The sequence below is a fragment of the Lactuca saligna genome, chromosome 3 (assembly GCF_052625555.1).
Source record: "Lactuca saligna cultivar CGN05327 chromosome 3, ASM5262555v1, whole genome shotgun sequence".
Classification (NCBI taxonomy): Eukaryota; Viridiplantae; Streptophyta; class Magnoliopsida; order Asterales; family Asteraceae; genus Lactuca; species Lactuca saligna.
In genome coordinates this window covers 53068314-53075634 of record NC_136419.1, presented here as the reverse complement: position 1 = coordinate 53075634, position 7321 = coordinate 53068314, and the positions used below count along the sequence as shown (strand labels likewise).

Genomic DNA, 7321 nt, shown 5'->3' with positions numbered 1-7321 from the left:
GCACACACCGACTTTCCTTCTTTATGTTTACTTGCCAAAAGGGCTTGAGTGATATTGAACCTTTCAATTTTACAATCTTGTGGGTTAGGGAGAATAATTGGAGGAGGAGGAGGAAGTGAAGCATGATTTCTTGTTCCTCGATCGAATCGTGGAATATCATCTTCATGTGGAATGCTTGTTCCACGGGATTTAGGAAGACCATAGTTGTCGAACTTTAACATCTACAAAACGGGAGAAAAACAAATTCAAGTTAGTTGATAGATTGAGTCCTTAGTAAATCACCCAAATGAAATACTAAGGCTAGGACCCAACACAATATTCTACAACTCGGGAGAGGGATGCCGTAACCCTAATTGAAGAATATTTGAAGGTAAGTGAATGACGATTCACTAATTTCCACCATGAAAAAAGAAAAAGAAATTTAAGTTTTAAATCTATGAAAACTCCTAGATGCTTTGAGATTCATTGAACTTTCAATGGCATGTTTAAATCTCGATATGCCCCTCTTGTTTGTGACTGGGATGCCGAGGATCACAAAGCGGGTGTGAATAACCATGCAAACTTACATGGTGCCCTCACATGTTACAATCACCTATTCGATGTGCCGGTAAACCACACACGCTCCACCGAACTATGACAAACATTGAGTCACCCTTTTCTACCTTTGCTTAGAACCATTTAGTGTGCCGGTAAACCACACACACTCCACTAACGTCTATCCGGAAGCCCGATGCCGGTGGAAGTCATGAACTGGATCTCTGAGATGGAGAAAATGTTTGAGAGTTGCGAGTGTAGCAATAGGCAGAAGACTGCTCTTGCAGTTCCTCTATTGAAATCTGGAGTACTAAGCTGGTGGAAGCTATTAGCTGATTCAATGCCCAAAGGTGAAGCAAGCAAAATGTCGTGGGAGGATTTCCTGGTACAATTGAAGATGCAATACTGCTCTGAGCAGGATCTTCTGGAGATCAACAACGAATTCCAGAGTCTGAAGAAGGGAAGAATGAGCGTTACTGAATACGCTGCAAGCTTTACTGAGAAAATGAAGCTTGTTCCTCACCTCGTCCCAACTGAACTCTCCAAGGTTAACAAATTTGCCCTCGGATTACCAGCGGACTTCGGTCCAATGGTCAAGCAAACTACCACTCTGAAAGCTGCCATCTGGGCTGCTAAGAATGTGGAGACCCAGATACGAGAAAAGGGTCTGGAGAGAGCGGAAGTGGGAGAGAAACGGAAATTTGATGGATCCTCGAGGTCCGGTAAGAAAGGAAGATTCTCGAAGTCTGGTTCGAGAGGAGGAGGATCAGAAGCAAAGTGGTGTGACAAGTGCAAGAAGAAGCACTTTGGGAAGTGTGATGGAGGAGTCACTTGTTACAAATGTGGAAAGCCTGGACACTATGCCAACGAATGCACCCTCAACCAGAAGGCCTGTTATGGGTGTAATGAAGAAGGGCACATTTTGAAGGACTGCCCGAAGAAGAAGGAGGCAGGAAGACCCAACATACCACCGAAGCCGAAGGCGAGAGCCTTCCAGATGACGCTCGAGGCTGCAAAGGAGGCAGCAGATGTCGCTTCAGGTACCTTTCTTGTAAATGGTTTACCTGCAAATATACTGTTTGATTCCGGAGACAACTACTCCTTTGTGTCGCATAAATTTAGTGCGAAATTAGCATTACCTGTAGAAAAACTAGATAATGCCCTGATTGTAGAAGTTGCCAGTGGCAAATTCGTACCTGTTAATAATCGTATTAGGAACATCGTCATTGACCTAAACGGAAACGAATTCCATGAGGAACTATTACCCATAGAGTTAAACGGTTTCGACATCGTTTTGGGTATGGATTGGCTTAGCGCCAATGATGCCGAGATATTATGCCGAAAGAAGATAGTTAGGATAAACCCACCCGGAAAGGAATCATTTATGGTGTACGGGGACAAACGCAGAGTGAATTCTGGAATCATCTCCATGATGAAAGCCAGGAAATGTTTGTCCAAAGGATGTGCATCATACTTGGCATTCGTAATCGATGCTAAGAAGGAAAAGAAAGAGGTGCAGAATATACCGGTTGTGTGCGATTATCCGGAAGTCTTTCCCGAAGATCTTCCCGGATTACCACCTGATAGGCAAGTAGAATTTCGTATAGACTTATTACCAGGAACAACACCGATAGCAAAGGCACCTTACCGATTAGCACCGACGGAGATGAAGGAGCTCATGATGCAACTCCAGGAGCTGTTGGACAGCGGTTTCATTCGACCTAGTTCATCACCCTGGGGAGCTCCGGTGTTATTCGTGAAGAAGAAGGACGGAAGCATGAGGATGTGCATAGACTACCGAGAGCTGAATAAGGCAACGGTGAAGAACAAGTATCCATTACCGAGGATTGATGATCTATTCGATCAGCTGCAAGGTTCGAGCTACTTCTCAAAGATCGATCTTAGGTCAGGATATCATCAGCTGAAGGTGAGAGAGCAGGATATTGAGAAGACTGCATTCAGAACAAGATATGGACACTACGAGTTCTTGGTTATGTCATTCGGACTAACCAATGCCCCCGCAGCCTTCATGGATTTGATGAACAGGGTTTGTAAACCATTCCTCGATAAATCCGTGATAGTGTTCATCGATGACATTCTCATCTACTCGAAAAGCCAGGAGGAGCACGGCAAGCATCTACGAGAAGTATTGGAGGTGTTAAAGAAGGATAAGCTTTTTGCAAAGTTCTCCAAATGCGACTTTTGGATACGGGAAGTCCAATTCTTGGGTCATGTTGTTAACCAGGAAGGAATAATGGTTGACCCTGCCAAGATCGAGGCTGTAATGAAGTGGGAACGTCCGAAGAGTCCCACGGAGATTCGAAGCTTTCTAGGATTAGCCGGATATTACCGACGATTTATCCAAGGCTTTTCTTCGATAGCTGCTCCATTAACAGCTTTGACCCATAAAGGAGCTACGTATACATGGAGTGAGAAACACGATGAGGCGTTCGAGAAGCTAAAAAAGAAGTTATGTGAAGCACCGATACTTTCTCTACCCGATGGAGTCGAAGATTTCGCAGTTTATAGTGATGCATCTGGAGTCGGGTTGGGTTGTGTTCTGACCCAAAGAGAAAAGGTGATAGCATACGCATCTCGACAATTGAAAGAGCACGAAAAGAACTACCCCACTCATGATCTGGAGTTGGCAGCGGTAGTATTTGCCTTAAAGATATGGAGGCATTACCTCTACGGCACGAAGTGCAAGCTCTTCACTGATCATAAGAGTCTCCAATATCTCTTTAATCAGAAGGAGTTGAACATGAGGCAACGACGCTGGCTAGAACTTCTCAAGGACTACGACTGTGAGATACTTTACCACCCAGGTAAAGCAAATATTGTTGCTGATGCTCTCAGTCGGAAAGTCAATCTTGAAAGAAAAAGGCCAAGAGCGTTAAGAATTGAAGTCGTCTCGATGATTGTCGAAAGTATCAGGAAAGCTCAAGAAGAAGCCTTAGAAAAGAATGATTGAAAGGAAGAACGTTTGGGAAAAACGTTAGTGTTTGGTACGAACAGTCGAGGACTGAAGGTATTCCAAGATCGAATTTGGGTACCTAAGACGGGAGGAATAAGAGATCTTCTAATGGAAGAAGCACACAAGACCATGTACTCGATTCATCCCGGTAGCACTAAAATGTATAGGGACCTAAATGTAACACCGTAGCTTGAATTGACTTTGGAATGCTTAGAGTCACAAGTGTCACTCCTCTAATGGCTTACAAACACCAAGAGCAAATGGAGAAGGTATAAAGAGAGAGGAGAGAGGTTAGAATTCATCCTTAGGACTCCTTGGGAACAAGTACACGAATTCTAAGGCCTTAGGGCCTTTATATAGGTGTAGAGATAGGGTTTCAGTCATTATCCTTATCTAGTTGCTTATCCACAAAGCAACCATAAGATAAGCCTTGAAAACCCTTATCCTTTATCCTTTGGACGATTTCAAGGATCCTTATCTCCTTGAATTCGTTCAACCCATATTTAGGATAACCATTACCATATTTTGTAACTATCACATAATTACAATTCAGCCCCTCTAGTTTAATTAATTACACTTGATCACAAAATTAATTCCTAATTAATTATTGACCAATATTAATAAAACAAATATGATTTCTCCTTTAATATATTATTCTTATAACATATTAATAAATCATAATAACCTCTCTCTCTTCATTTATTTCTCCAATCAAGTTGCTTTGGTGAAGGCAACTCAAAAGGACCATGCACCATCGGGTCAAGTACATACCAAAATAGTTATGGACTTAGACACTAATCCAACAGTCTCCCACTTGGATAAGTCTAATAACTATTCTGCGTATGACTTCAGATCCTGATCTGCACTCGTAGCTTTCCAAAGCCGCTGTCAACTCCGATCCTATTAGATACGCGTGTCCTTAGATAAGGGATGGAGTAACCATGAGTTTACGGCAGTAAATGTAACACCGTAAATTCAAAACAAATTTTTCAAATTTTCGTAAAACATAATTCAATTAATATTCATAAAACAACCATATTAATTATCCAACTCATGTCATTACAAAATCCCAAGATTACAAATGTATAAACTCCGTGTGTGTGTACGGATCAAGCCGGCGCCTTCCCGCGGTCGTCACTAGTACCTAAAACAATAACATCAAACACTGTAAGCACAAAGCTTAGTGAGTTCCCCAAAATACCACATATAACACATATTAGCCACTCGAGGCTATAACTCTGTGGGTCCGTGCACCCAAACTCTGTGAACCCTCAGGTTCTAACTCTGTAAACATGCACAACATAAATCACATAAAAATAATGCAGTACAATACATCACATACATAGCACACAAATACTCTATCACATAACCCTAGTTACCTACTCAAGGTAAAGTATAGTGAGAAGACTCACCTCGCGTATCTCGGTATCTCACGAATCCTGGTAATCCCTCGTGCTCGATCCTCCGAGCTCTAATCCTCCTATAACATCATATGTCTCTGATTAACACTTTATATTTCTAAGGTTGACTATCCCTAAGGAGTCAACACAGGTCAACTCAGGTCAACGGTCAACGGTCAATGGTCAACTTTGACCGGACTCGGCGAGTGCGCTATGGCTACTCGGCGAGTCTAGACGTTTTCACCAACTCTCTAGAATTCCCTTCCTACACGTCGAGTACTCCCCCCTGACTCGACGAGTTCCATCTGGAAGAATCGCGGGGCCACCCCGACTCAACTCGCCGAGTCTCAAGAACAACTCGGCGAGTCCCAGTTCGACTCAGTCCACCTATCGTCACTTTCTAACTCACCCTGACTCACTGAGTCAACCTATGACTCGACAGGACCACTCACTGAGCGAACCCAAGGCAATATTTAAACTACTCGCCGAGTCTGTTCATCGGACTCGGCGAGTCCATGCCATGAAACCACTCCAACTTGCTTCTAAGGTCAAATCTGCTTCCATAATCTATAGATCTGGCCTCCCTAGACTGATTCATCACGTAAAGCTTCTAGCTTGGTGTCCATAACACACCCCATGGCTCATAAATAGAATTTTGACTTAAGGCATAAGGATTCCAATCCAAAACCTCCATTGATTCCCAAAAATCTTGGGAAAAGGGACACTCTGGACCTCCAAGGGTCCATATCTATGGTTTAAACCACATAAGGGACCAAGGGGGCACTAGATCTTGCCACAAGAGGGTTCAACAAACCCTAAATCAATATAGACATCAACAAGGAAGAAGATAGCTCGAAATTATTACCACAATAGTGATGCTCTGGACTCCAAACTCTCAGAAGTGGCTCCACTTGCTTTCCCTTAGCTAGTTCTCCCTTTTCCTTGCAAAATGACACCTCCAAGATCAATAATGGCCTCCTACTTGGCTCCAAACGCTCACACTCAATTAGGGTTTCACTCAAGGGACTGGTGAGCACAAATGACGGCCATAAGGCCCTTTAAATAGGTCCCAAACCTGAGAAATTAGGGTTTCATAACACAGCGTGGACTCACCGAGTCCATATCCTGGACTCGCCGAGTCCAGGCGCGATCCCGAGACCAGTCCCGCGATCCTACTCGGCGAGTCTGAGCTCCAACTCGCCGAGTCCCCTCTCAGAATCACCAAAAAAATCATAAACATACAAGATACTTGGAAATCCGGCTGTTACAACTCTCCCCTACTAGAACTAGACTTCTCCCTTGAAGTCTCGCTCTGAAAATAGCTCCGGATGCTGCTCTTGCATCATACGCTCTGGCTCCCAGGTCATCTCCGATCCCCTCCGGTGTTGCCACTGAACCAACACCAGAGGTACCTCCTTATTCCTCAGAACCTTGATTTTCCGATCTCTGATGGCCACTGGTTTCTCGTCATAATTCAGGCTTGCATCCACCTGGATATCCTCTAATGGAACCACTGTCGATTCATCGGCTATACACTTCCTCAACCGCGACACATGAAAAGTGTCATGGATCTGCCCCAACTCTGCTGGCAACTCCAACCGATAGGCTACCAGGCCTACCCTCGCAATCACACGAAATTGTCCTATAAACCGGGGCCCCAACTTGCCCCTCTTCCTGAACCGAATCACTCCTTTCCAAGGAGAAACCTTCAGGAGAACGAAGTCGCCGACTTGAAACTCAAGCTCGGACCGGCGTCTGTCGGCATAACTCTTCTGTCGGCTCTGGGCGGTCAATAACCTCTATCTGACCTGCTGTATCTGCTCTGTCGTCTGAATCACAATCTCTGTACTGCCCATCACTCTTTGCCCAACCTCTCCCCAACAAATGGGGGTCCGGCACCTCCTACCATACAACAGCTTAAAGGGCGGCATACCTATCCTCGAATGATGGCTGTTATTGTAGGAAAACTCTGCCAAGGGTAAATACGTATCCCAGCTACCCCCGAAATCCAACACACATGCTCGAAGCATGTCTTCAAGCGTCTGAATTGTCCGCTCACTCTGGCCGTCTGTTTGGGGATGATATGCGGTACTAAAATGCAGTTTAGTACCCAATTCCTCATGAAATTTCTTCCAGAATCTGGAAGTGAAACGCACATCACGGTCCGAAACAATCGAGATCGGCACCCCATGCCGAGAAACCACTTCTCTCACATAAACCTCCGCCAACTTCTCCGTCGAAGAACTCTCACTGATGGCAAGGAAGTGAGCGCTCTTCTTTAACCTATCCACAATCACCCAAATTGCATCAACTCCTCTGGCAGTCCTCGGCAATTTGGTGATGAAATCCATAGTGATCTGTTCCCACTTCCACTTAGGAACCTCCAATGGCTGCAACTTGCCATGCGGTCTCT

The 7321-nt window shown here is 44.5% G+C and overlaps 1 long non-coding RNA gene across 1 annotated transcript; it reads right to left on the bottom strand.

Annotated features, from left to right (window-relative positions):
- Window positions 1-4687: 4687 nt before the first annotated feature.
- Window positions 4688-5809, bottom strand: LOC145036577 (uncharacterized). Its single transcript, XR_013678479.1, has 3 exons — window positions 5774-5809; window positions 4921-4988; window positions 4688-4792 (listed from the first exon to the last, which is right to left on the bottom strand). It is a non-coding gene; the product is annotated as an uncharacterized LOC145036577 (long non-coding RNA).
- Window positions 5810-7321: the final 1512 nt, after the last annotated feature.